Raw genomic sequence first — 13985 nt, forward strand, 5'->3', positions numbered from 1 at the left:
CTTCCACGCATAAAATGGTGTGTACATAGGGAATTACTAGTTCCCTTTTTTTCCCTGCGTATCTTTGTAAATGAAATGTCGTTCTACTTGGGTTACTTTTCTGAGTTTTTGTTCCCTGGCCCTCATCTCTGCTACTGTTCGTCTGTTCTGCTGTGTGTCTGTGGCTGTTGAAGAGTCTGATATGCAGGATGCAGGGCGAGCCGTCGCGCCGCGACTTTTTTCCGTTGAAGCGCTTCTGGGCCTGGGTCACAAAGAGGAGGAAGAAAATCTGTTCCAGCATCTACTGACTCCACCGAATTGAAGCTGCCATGTGCAGCTTAGGTGCATGTTTTCGTTTACTTTCGCCATCAGCTTTGCCCTTTCAGGCGAAAGTGATGGATGCTACTCAGAAAAGATGTGGACAGACGAGCAGAAAATTCGTCTAGATATGATGAGCCGTTGAATGAAGGCTACTGCACGCTGTTTAGATCCGAGTTTCTGCCAGAATTGTGCTGCTTGATGGGGCATGGATGAAATTCCCATGAAATAGAAACGGAGCGAGTCATGCTCAAAAGCAATGAATAGACGGCTGGGTTGCTATCCGCCGTCCTTTTCCGGGCCCTGCAAGTTGGCAAGGGATGAAGGCAACCCATCATTCTGTTGAGAAGAAAACCTGAAAAATCTGGACCATCATTACATCAGGCGGCCAAGCTGTTTGCATAATCTTTCTTGAACTTTCTGTGCCCATGATTTGGGTTTGGGCCGAATAGGATGCGCTCCGACTCGACTCACTGGAGGCCTGTTCTCAGGAGCCAGTTTCAGAAAATGAAGGAAAGCACATCACCTTTACCCGGGAACATGCAAAGCTTAGAGCAACTCCAATGGGGCGACCTAAACGGACGGCGCATTTGTCCGCTTTTTGTCCGTTTGGATCGGCCGCCCGTCCGGCGTCCGCCCAATTTTGCATTTGGGTCGGCAATGCGCCCAACGCGCCGACTCATTTCATGTCCGCATTTAACTTTTGAATTAAAAAAGGCCCGCCGCCGATCATGCCAGCGGCCATGTCTCATGCCGGCACCATGCCAGCACCGGCATACAATGCCGGCTTCAGAAAATACCGTAGTTCCTGCTGGCACACTCGCTCGTCAGCCGGCCGGCACACATGCCAGCACGCAAAAAATGGTGGGACTTGGAGTTCGACCACGCCACCGCGGCTCCCGTGGTCATGCCGGCACACCTGCCGGCATACAAAAAGATGGCCCTCGACGCCATAGATCAGTCGTCCTGAAACTTGAGCATGTCGGCCTGCATCTTCTTGAACCACGGCCTTTTCCTTGGCGACAAAGCGTTGAGATCCACCTTCATGATCTCCACCCCGGTCATCATGCTTTGCAAGAGCCACTTCTTTCGCCTTTGTCTTGGCGTTGGCGGCCTCGATCTCTAGCATCTTCGCTTGCTTCTCGGCCTCGAGCTCGAACATCTTGGCTTGCTTCTCGGCGTCAAGCTCAAGCCTCCTCCTTTCACTAGTAGAAAAAGGGTCAAATGTGAAGCACATTAGTGCCGGTTTGAATTTTAGCCGGCACTAATGTGTGCATTAGTGCCGGTTCCAACGGCTAGCCGGCCGCTCTCATTAGTACCGGTTCGTGGTGAACCTTTAGCACCGGTTCATGCCACGAACCGGTACTAAAGTGAGTGGTGGCAGGATGTTGTCAGTCCGTGGCCCCTCCAGCACCTTTAGTACCGGGTCGTATCACGAACCGGTACTAAAGGTCATCCTACATAGACCCTTCGTCCATCCGAGCTCGCTCTGTTCTTCCCCTTTCCCCTCTCCTCTCTGTTCTTTTCCCTCTTCCTCTCAAGCTCATCACACATTTTGCCCAAAATTTGTCAAGATTTGAAGGCCCCCATCCATTCAAATGATCACAAAGATTAGCAACTTTGTCCTTTCATCTATCATTGCTAGATTAGCTCGTGCAATGCTTTATATAGTGATTGATTTTTGATTTTAGTAATTTGGGAGGAATTATATATATGTGCTAGTATTTGATTTATATGCAATTTGAGGTCAAAAATAATACTTAGTTTGCATATGTAGGTGTGGTTTACTTAGTACCTTCTAAATCTCCGTCGTAACCACCGTCGATTGCTCGCAACGTCCCGTCGCCGGCACCACCTTGTGGTGAGCCTCTTGTTCATGAAGTTTTATATAAAAAATTGGTGTTTGTGTGATTTGGATATATAGTTACTTGTATAATTATCTTACCCATACGTTGTTTGTTATACATAGTTCCATGGTTTTGATATCCGTCCCCGTCGGCCCTCGTCCGGGTTATGATTCGGATGTGGTATATTCTCTTTTAAAACTATTCATTGCATTTCGTGTTTATGACAAATTATGCCCATCAAGTTGACATAGATATTTGTATGTAGGAGGTAGTTGAACCGGAAATTCCAACCGACCCTATTGTCGAGAGGTTAAATTTAGTTGAAAGAGAAAACGAGGATTTGAAGGAAAAATTGAAAAGAATTGAGGGGAAGAAGATGGAATTGGAGTTGCATGTTGCCGATGTCGTCGATGATCACAAGATTAAGATGGAGAAAATACGCTTGAAGATTAGAAAGATTGGAAAATATGACATTCATAGTGAGGCTTGGTATCATTATGCTGTTGGATCAATTGTTACCTTAGTTGCGATCTTGATCGCATTTGTTGTTGCATTTAAATTCTTTAGCTAGAGAGTTATTTGTTTGTTGCATTTAAGTATTGTATGATCTTTATGTATGAACTTTATGTATTGTATTAATTTGGTGTTTTCGGTGCTGTGTATTGAAGATGAGCCGGCAATGGATGTACGATGACCGATGCTCTCCCGAGTTCATTAATGGCGTGTGTACTTTTCTGCTTGCGGCTGAGGCAAACAAGCGGGCGGGTGGTTTTATGCCTTGTCCATGTGCTGGCTGTAAGAATGGTCACAATTACTCTACGTCAAGAACCATTCATGTCCACCTGTTTGAGTCCGGTTTCATGCCCCAGTATAATGTTTGGACCAAGCATGGAGAAAGAGGGGTTATGATGGAAGACAATGAAGAAGAAGAGGACGACGACAACTATCCTGGCCATGGGTTCCCCGAATATGATGATACAAAAATAAGGGAAGAAGCTGAGCCGGTAATGCGGGAAGAAACTGAGCCGGTAATGCGGGAAGAAGCTGAAGAAGAGGCATCGGATGAGCCTGTTGATGATCTAGGTCGGGCCATTGCCGATGCAAAGAGAAACTGCGCAAGTGATTTGGAGAAGAAGAAGTTGAAGCGCATGTTAGAGGATCACAAAAAATTGTTGTACCCGAATTGCGTAGGTGACAAGAAAAAGTTAGGCACCACACTGGAATTGCTACAATAGAAGGCAGAGAATGGTGTATCTGACAAGGGATTTGGAAAGTTGCTGGTAATGATAAAGAATATGCTTCCAAAGGACAACGAATTTCCCGAGAGTACGAACGAAGCAAAGAAGGCTATCTGCCCTCTAGGGTTAGAGGTGCAGAAGATACATGCATGCCCTAATGATTGCATCCTCTACCGCGGTGAGTACGAGGATTTGAACGCTTGCCCAGTATGCGGTGCATTGCGCTATAAGATCAGCCGCGATGACCCTGGTGATGTCGAGGGCGAGCGCCCCAGGAAGAAGATTCCTGCCAAGGTGATGTGGTATGTTCCTATAATACCACGGTTGAAACGTTTGTTTCAAAACAAAGAGCATGCCAAGGCGATGCGATGGCACAGAGAAGACCGTAAGAAAGACGGAAAGTTGAGAGTACCCGCTGACGGGTCGTAGTGGAGAAAAATCGAAAGAAAGTATGGGGAGGAGTTTGCAGATGACGCAAGGAACGTATGGTTTGGTCTAAGCGCAGATGGCATTAATCCTTTTGGGGAGCAGAGCAGCAACCATAGCACCTGGCCTATGACTCTATGTTTGTATAACCTTCCTCCTTGGTTGTGCATGAAGCGGAAGTTTATTATTATGCTAGTGCTCATCCAAGGCCCTAAGCAACCCGGCAACGACATTGATGTGTACCTAAGGCCATTAGTTGAAGAACTCTTACAACTGTGGAATGGAACAGGTGTACGTGCGTGGGATGAGCACATGGGGGAAGAATTTGACCTAAAGGCGTTGCTGTTCGTGACCATCAATGATTGGCCTGCTCTCAGTAACCATTCAGGACAGACAAACAACAGATACCACACATGCACGCACTGTTTGGACGTTACCGACAGTATATATTTAGCTAATTGTAAGAAGAATGTGTACCTGGGACATCGTCGATTTCTTCCGAGCAGGCATCCCGTAAGAAAGAAAGGCAAGCATTTCAAAGGTGAGGCGGATCACCGGACGAAGCCTCGCCACCGTACTGGTGCTGATGTACATGATATGGTCAAGGATTTGAAGGTGGTCTTTGGAAAGGGTCCTGGTGGACAACCTGTTCCGAATGACGCTGACAGATGCGCACCTATGTCGAAGAAGAAATCTATATTTTGGAACCTGCCCTATTGGAAAGACCTAGAGGTCCGCTCCGCAATCGATATGATGCACGTGACGAAGAATCTTTGTGTAACCCTGCTTGGCTTCTTGGGCATGTATGGGAAGACAAAAGATACACCTGAGGCACGAGAGGACCAGCAACGTATGCACGGAAAAGATGGCATACATCAGGGTCATGCAAGCTACGCTCTTACCAAAGAAGAGAAGGAAATCTTCTTTGAATGCCTGCTCAGTATTAAGATACCGTCTGGCTTCTCGTCGAATATAACGGGAATAATAAACATGGCAGAGAAAAAGTTCCAGAACCTAAAGTCTCATGACTGCCACGTGATTATGATGCGACTGCTTCCGGTTGCATTGGGGGGGCTTCTACCGGAAAACATTTGATTAGCCATTGTGAAGCTATGTGCATTTATCAATGCAATCTCTCAGAAGGTAATCGATCCATAAATCATACCAAGGTTAGAGAATGATTTGGTGCAATGTCTTGTCAGTTTCAAGTTGGTGTTCCCACCATCCTTCTTCAACATCATGACGCATGTCCTAGTTCACCTATGTGAAGAGATTAACGTTTTGGGTCCTGTATTTCTACACAATATGTTCCCCTTTGAGAGGTTCATGGGAGTCTTAAAGAAATATGTTCATAACCGTGCTAGGCCAGAAGGAAGCATCTCCAAGGGCCATGAAAATGAGGAGGTCATTGAGTTTTGTATTGACTTTATTCCTGACCTTAAGCCGATTGGTGTTCCTGAATCGCGGCATAAGGGCAGACTGGATGGAAAAGGCACGCTAGGAGGGGAACAAATAATATGTATGGACGGACATTCTCTCACTGAAGCACACTACACAGTTCTACAGAATTCCGCCTTGGTGGCTCCGTATATGAATAAACACAAGAATTTGCTACGCTCCAAACACCCGGAGCGGTCTGATGACTGGATTACACGTGAACAAATCAGGAGTTTCGCCAGCTGGTTGCAGACACATACCATGCATGACGCCTCTATTGAAGATGACCTGTACTTGCTGTCCCAGTTACCATCTTCGAATATAATGACTTTCAAAGGGTACAGGATAAATGGTAAGACATTTTACACGATCGCCCAAGATAAGAAGAGCACCAACCAAAACAGTGGTGTCCGCTTTGATGCAGAAACCAAGACGGGAAAGAAAACATATTATGGTTATATACAGGACATATGGGAACTTGACTATCGACATGGTTTGAAGGTCCCTTTGTTTTGGTGCAAATGGGTCAATATGACACGATGCGGGGTAACGGAAGACCTGCAGTACGGAATGACAATAGTGGATCTCAACAATCTTGCGTATGCAGACGAACTATTCGTCCTATCCAATGATGTGGCACAGGTTTTCTATGTGAAGGACATGTCTACCAAGCCGAGAAAAAGAAAAGATAAGGAAGCGAATGCATCGTACGATGAGCCAAAGCGGCACATAGTTCTTTCTGGGAAGAGAAACATCATGGGAGTGGATGACAAGACAGACATGTCAGAAGATTATGAAAAGTTTGATGAAATTGCTCCATTCACAGTGAATATTGACCCGAGCATCTAGTTAAATGATGAAGATTTTTCATGGCTATGGCGCAAAGGGACACACGCGAAGAAAAAGTTTCACACCCAAAGATCTGGGATGTGATCGGCTTCACTATCATCACTTTCTTCTATGTTTCACACCCAGGAGGGAATCTCTGTAATAGTTAGGGTAGCTAGTGTTGGAAATATGCCCTAGAGGCAATAATAAATTGGTTATTATTATATTTCCTTGTTCATGATAATCATTTATTATCCATGCTAGAATTGTATTGATAGGAAACTCAGATACATGTGTGGATACATAGACAACACCATGTCCCTAGTAAGCCTCTAGTTGACTAGCTCGTTAATCAATAGATGGTTACAGTTTCCTGACCATGGACATTGGATGTCATTGATAATAGGATCACATCATTAGGAGAATGATGTGATGGACAAGATCCAATCCTAAGCCTAGCACAAGATCATGTAGTTCGTATGCTAAAGCTTTTCTAATGTCAAGTATCATTTCCTTAGACCATGAGATTATGCAACTCCCGGATACCGTAGGAGTGCTTTGGGTGTGCCAAATGTCACAACGTAACTGGGTGGCTATAAAGGTACACTACAGGTATCTCCGAAAGTGTCTGTTGGGTTGGCACGAATCGAGACTGGGATTTGTCACTCCGTGTAAACGGAGAGGTATCTCTGGGCCCACTCGGTAGGACATCATCATAATGTGCACAATGTGATCAAGGAGTTGATCACGGGATGATGTGTTACGAAACGAGTAAAGAGACTTGCCGGTAACGAGATTGAACAAGGTATAGGGATACCGACGATCGAATCTCGGGCAAGTATCGTACTGTTGGGTTGCGTAGTAATTTCAAAAAATTTCCTACGCACACGCAAGATCATGTGATGCATAGCAACGAGGGGAGAGTATTGTCTACGTACCCAACGCAGACCGACTGCGGAAGCGATGACACGACGTAGAGGAAGTAGTCGTACGTCTTCTCGATCCAACCGATCAAGCACCGAAACTACGGCACCTCCGAGTTCGAGCACACGTTCAGCTCGATGACGATCCCCGGACTCCGATCCAGCAAAGTGTCGGGGAAGAGTTTCGTCAGCACGACGGCGTGGTGACGATCTTGATGAACTACAGCAGCAGGGCTTCGCCTAAACACCGCTACAGTATTATCGAGGAATATGGTGGCAGGGGGCACCGCACACGGCTAAGGAATCGATCACGTGGATCAACTTGTGTCAACTTGTGTGTTTAGAGGTGCCCCTGCCTCCGTATATAAAGGATTAGAGGAGGGGAGGCTGGCCGGCCAAGGGGGGGAGGCGCAGGAGAGTCCTACTCCCTCTGGGAGTAGGATTCCCCCTCCAATCCTAGTCCAACTAGGATTCCTCGGAGGGGAAAAGAGGAGGAGGGGGTCGGCCACCTCTCCTAGTCCTAATAGGACTAGGGGAAGGGGGGGCACGCAGCCCATCTAGGGCAGCCCCTTCTCTTTTCCACTAAGGCCCACTATGGCCCAAATAGCTCCCGGGGGGTTCCGGTAACCCTCCCGGTATTCCGGTAAAATCCCGATTTCACCCGGAACACTTCCGATATCCAAATATAGGCTTCCAATATATCAATCTTTGCATCTCGACCATTTCGAGACTCCTCGTCATGTCCGTGATCACATCCGGGACTCCGAACAACCTTCGGTACATCAAAATGCATAAACTCATAATATAACTGTCATCGTAACCTTAAGCGTGCAGACCCTACGGGTTCGAGAACAATGTAGACATGACCGAGACACGTCTCCGGTCAATAACCAATAGCGGGACCTGGATGCCCATATTGGCTCCTACATATTCTACGAAGATCTTTATCGGTCAGACCGCATAACAACATACGTTGTTCCCTTTGTCATCGGTATGTTACTTGCCCGAGATTCGATCGTCGGTATCCAATACCTAGTTCAATCTCGTTACTGGCAAGTCTCTTTACTCGTTCCGTAATACATCATCTCACAACTAACATATTAGTTGCAATGCTTGCAAGGCTTATGTGATGTGCATTACCGAGAGGGCCCAGAGATACCTCTCCGACAATCGGAGTGACAAATCCTAATCTCGAAATACGCCAACCCAACATCTACTTTTGGAGACACCTGTAATGCTCCTTTATAATCACCCAGTTACGTTGTGACGTTTGGTAGCACCCAAGGTGTTCCTCCGGCAAACGGGAGTTGCATAATCTCATAGTTATAGGAACATGTATAAGTCATGAAGAAAGCAATAGCAACATACTAAACGATCAGGTGCTAAGCTAATGGAATGGGTCATGTCAATCAGATCATTCAACTAATGATGTGACCTCGTTACTCAAATAACAACTCTTTTGTCTATGGTTAGGAAACATAACCATCTTTGATTAACGAGCTAGTCAAGTAGAGGCATACTAGTGACACTCTGTTTGTCTATGTATTCACACATGTATTATGTTTCGGGTTAATACAATTCTAGCATGAATAATAAACATTTATCATGATATAAGGAAATAAATAATAACTTTATTATTGCCTCTAGGGCATATTTCCTTCAGTCTCCCACTTGCACTAGAGTCAATAATCTAGTTCACATCGCCATGTGATTTAACAGCAATAGTTCACATCACCATGTGATTAACACCCATAGTTCACATCGCTATGTGACCAACACCCAAAGGGTTTACTTAGATTCAGTAATCTAGTTCACATCGCTATGTGATTAACACCCAAGGAGTACTAAGGTGTGATCATGTTTTGCTTGTGAGAGAATCTTAGTCAACGGGTCTGCCACATTCAGATCCTCATGTATTTTGCAAATTTCTATGTCAACAATGCTCTGCATGGAGCTACTCTAGCTAATTGCTCCCACTTTCAATATGTATCTAGATCGAGACTTAGAGTCATCTAGATTAGTGTCAAACTTGCATCGGCGTAACCCTTTACGACGAACCTTTTTTCACTTCCATAATAGAGAAACATATCCTTATTCCACTAAGGACAATTTTGACCGCTGTCCAGTGATCTACTCCTAGATCACTATTGTACTCCCTTGCCAAACTCAGTGCAGGGTATACAATAGATCTGGTACACAGCATGGCATACTTTATAGAACCTATGACTGAGGCATAGGAAATGACTTTCATTCTCTTTCTATTTTTTTTGCCGTGGTCGGGCTTTGAGTCTTACTCAACTTCACACCTTGTAACACAGGCAAGAACTCTTTCTTTGACTGTTCCATTTTGAACTACTTCAAAATCTTGTCAAGGTATGTACTCATTGAAAAAACTTATCAAGCGTCTTGATCTATCTCTATAGATCTTGAAACTCAATATGTAAGCAGCTTCACCGAAGTCTTTCTTTGAAAAACTCCTTTCAAACACTCCTTTTATGCTTTACGGAATAATTCTACATTATTTCTGATCAACAATATGTCATTCACATATACTTATCAGAAATGGTGTAGAGCTCCCACTCACTTTCTTGTAAATACAGGCTTCTCCGAAAGTCTGTATAAAACCAAATGCTTTGATCACACTATCAAAACGTTTATTCCAACTCCGAGAGGCTTGCACCAGTCCATAAATGGATCACTGGAGCTTGCACACTTTGTTAGCTCCCTTTGGATCGACAAAACCTTCCGGTTGCATCATATACAACTCTTCTTCCAGAAATCCATTCAGGAATGCAGTTTTGACATCCATCTGCCAAATTTCATAATCATAAAATGCGGCAATTGCTAACATGATTCGGACGGACTTAAGCATCGCTACGGGTGAGAAGGTCTCATCGTAGTCAATCCCTTGAACTTGCCGAAAACCTTTTGCGACAAGTCGAGCTTTGTAGACAGTAACATTACCATCAGCGTCAGTCTTCTTCTTAAAGATCCATTTATTCTCAATTGCTTGCCGATCATCGGGCAAGTCAACCAAAGTCCATACTTTGTTCTCATACATGGATCCCATCTCAGATTTCATGGCTTCAAGCCACTTTGCGGAATCTGGGCTCACCATCGCTTCTTCATAGTTCGTAGGTTCATCATGATCTAGTAGCATGACCTCCAGAACAGGATTACCGTACCACTCTGGTGCGGATCTTACTCTGGTTGATCTACGAGGTTCAGCAGTATCTTGATCTGAAGTTTCATGATCATTATCATTGGCTTCCTCACCAACTGGTGTAGGTGTCACTGAAACAGTTTTCTGTGATGAACTACTTTCCAGTAAGGGAGCGGGTACAGTTACCTCGTCAAGTTCTACTTTCCTCCCACTCACTTCTTTCGAGAGAAACTCCTTCTCTAGAAATGATCCATTCTTAGCAACGAATGTCTTGCCTTCGGATCTGTGATAGAAGGTGTACCCAACAGTTTCCTTTGGGTATCCTATGAAGACACATTTCTCCGATTTGGGTTCGAGCTTATCAGGTTGAAGCTTTTTCACATAAGCATCGCAGCCCCAAACTTTAAGAAACGACAACTTTGGTTTCTTGCCAAACCACAGTTCATAAGGCGTCGTCTCAACGGATTTTGATGGTGCCCTATTTAACGTGAATGCGGCCGTCTCTAAAGCATATCCCCAAAAAGATAGCGGTAAATCAGTAAGAGACATCATAGATCGCACCATATCTAGTAAAGTACGATTACGACGTTCAGACACACCATTACGCTGTGGTGTTCCGGGTGGCGTGAGTTGCGAAACTATTCCACAGTTTTTCAAATGTACACCAAACTCGTAACTCAAATATTCTCCTCCACGATCAGATCGTAGAAACTTTATTTTTTTGTTACGATGATTTTCAACTTCACTCTGAAATTCTTTGAACTTTTCAAATGTTTCAGACTTATGTTTCATTAAGTAGATATACCCATATCTGCTTAAATCATCTGTGAAGGTGAGAAAATAACGATATCCGCCACGAGCCTCAATATTCATCGGGCCACATACATCAGTATGTATGATTTCCAACAAATCTGTTGCTCTCTCCATAGTACCGGAGAACGGTGTTTTAGTCATCTTGCCCATGAGGCACGGTTCGCAAGTACCAAGTGATTCATAATCAAGTGGTTCCAAAAGTCCATCAGCATGGAGTTTCTTCATGCGCTTTATACCGATATGACCTAAACGACAGTGCCACAAATAAGTTGCACTTTCATTATCAACTCTGCATCTTTTGGCTTCAATATTATGAATATGTGTATTACTACTATCGAGATTCAATAAGAATAGACCACTCTTCAAGGGTGCATGACCATAAAAGATATTACTCATATAAATAGAACAACCATTATTCTCTGATTTAAATGAATAACCGTCTCGCATTAAACAAGATCCAGATATAATATTCATGCTCAACGCTGGCACCAAATAACAATTATTTAGGTCTAATATTAATCCCGAAGGTAGATGTAGAGGTAGCGTGCCGACTGCGATCACATCGACTTTGGAACCGTTTCCCACGCGCATCGTCACCTCGTCCTTTGCCAGTGCCCGCTTATTCCGTAGTCCCTGTTTCGAGTTGCAAATATTAGCAACAGAACCAGTATCAAATACCCAGGTGCTACTGCGAGCTCTAGTAAGGTACACATCAATAACATGTATATCACATATACCTTTGTTCACCTTGCCATCCTTCTTATCCGCCAAATACTTGGGGCAGTTCCGCTTCCAGTGACCAGTCTGCTTGCAGTAGAAGCACTCAATTTCAGGCTTAGGTCCAGACTTGGGTTTCTTCTCTTGAGCAGCAACTTGCTTGCCGTTCTTCTTGAAGTTCCCCTTTTTCTTCCCTTTGCCCTTTTTCTTGAAACTAGTGGTCTTGTTAACCATCAACACTTGATGCTCCTTCTTGATTTCTACCTCCGCAGCTTTCAGCATTGCGAAGAGCTCGGGAATAGTCTTGTTCATCCCTTGCATATTATAGTTCATCACGAAGCTCTTGTAGCTTGGTGGCAGTGATTGGAGAATTCTGTCAATGACGCAATCATCCGGAAGATTAACTCCCAATTGAATCAAGTGATTATTATACCCAGACATTTTGAGTATATGCTCACTGACAGAACTGTTCTCCTCCATCTTGCAGCTATAGAACTTATTGGAGACTTCATATCTCTCAATTCGGGCATTTGCTTGAAATATTAACTTCAATTCCTGGAACATCTCATATGCTCCATGACGTTCAAAACGTCGTTGAAGTCCCGATTCTAAGCCGTAAAGCATGGCACACTGAACTATCGAGTAGTCATCAGCTTTGCTCTGCCAGACGTTCATAACATCTGGTGTTGCTCCAGCAGCAGGCCTGGCACCCAGCGGTGCTTCCAGGACGTAATTTTTCTGTGCAGCCATGAGGATAATACTCAAGTTACGGACCCAGTCCGTGTAATTGCTACCATCATCTTTCAACTTTGCTTTCTCAAGGAACGCATTAAAATTCAACGGAACAATAGTACGAGCCATCTATCTACAATCAACATAAACAAGCAAGATACTATCAGGTACTAAGTTCATGATAAATTTAAGTTCAATTAATCATATTATTTAAGAACTCCCACTTAGATAGACATCCCTCTAATCCTCTAAGTGATTACGTGATCCAAATCAACTAAACCATGACCGATCATCACGTGAGATGGAGTAGTTTTCAATGGTGAACATCGTTATGTTGATCATATCTACTATATGATTCACGCTCGACCTTTCGGTCTTCGTGTTCCGAGGCCATATCTGCATATGCTAGGCTCGTCAAGTTTAACCTGAGTATTCTGCGTGTGCAAAACTGGCTTGCACTCGTTGTAGATGGACGTAGAGCTTATCACACCCGATCATCACGTGGTGTCTGGGCACGACGAACTTTGGCAACGGTGCATACTCAGGGAGAACACTTCTTGATAATTTAGTGAGAGATCATCTTATAATGCTACCGTCAATCAAAGCAAGATAAGATGCATAAAAAGATAAACATCACATGCAATCAATATTAGTGATATGATATGGTCATCATCATCTTGTGCTTGTGATCTCCATCTCCGAAGCACCGTCATGATCACCATCGTCACCGGCGCGACACCTTGATCTCCATCGTAGCATTGTTGTCGTCTCGCCAATCTTATGCTTCCACGACTATCACTACCGTTTAGTAATAAAGTAAAGCATTACATCGCGATTGCATTGCATACAATAAAGCGACAACCATATGGCTCCTGCCAGTTGCCGATAACTCGGTTACAAAACATGATCATCTCATACAATAAAATTCAGCATCATGCTTTGACCATATCACATCACAACATGCCCTGCAAAAACAAGTTAGACGTCCTCTACTTTGTTGTTGCTTGTTTTACGTGGCTGCTACGGGCTTAAGTAAGAACCAATCTCACCTACGCATCAAAACCACAACGATAGTTTGTCAAATAGACTCCGTTTTAACCTTCGCAAGGACCGGGCGTAGCCATACTTGGTTCAACTAAAGTTGGAGAGACAGTCGCCCGCAAGCCATCTCTGTGCAAAGCACGTCGAGGGAACCGGTCTCGCGTAAGCGTACGCGTAAGGTTGGTCTGGGTCGTCTCGTCCAACAATACCGCCGAACCAAAATATGACATGCTGATAGGCAGTATGACTTGTATCGTCCACAACTCACTTGTGTTCTACTCGTGCATATAACATCAACATCAATAACCTAGGCTCGGATGCCACTGTAGGGTTTCGTAGTAATTTCAAAAAATTTCCTACGCACACGCAAGATCATGTGATGCATAGCAACGAGGGGAGAGTATTGTCTACGTACCCAACGCAGACCGACTGCGGAAGCGATGACACGACGTAGAGGAAGTAGTCGTACGTCTTCTCGATCCAACCGATCAAGCACCGAAACTACGGCACCTCCGAGTTCGAG

This window comes from Triticum dicoccoides, chromosome 3A, assembly GCF_002162155.2.
Source record: "Triticum dicoccoides isolate Atlit2015 ecotype Zavitan chromosome 3A, WEW_v2.0, whole genome shotgun sequence".
Taxonomy (NCBI): Eukaryota; Viridiplantae; Streptophyta; class Magnoliopsida; order Poales; family Poaceae; genus Triticum; species Triticum dicoccoides.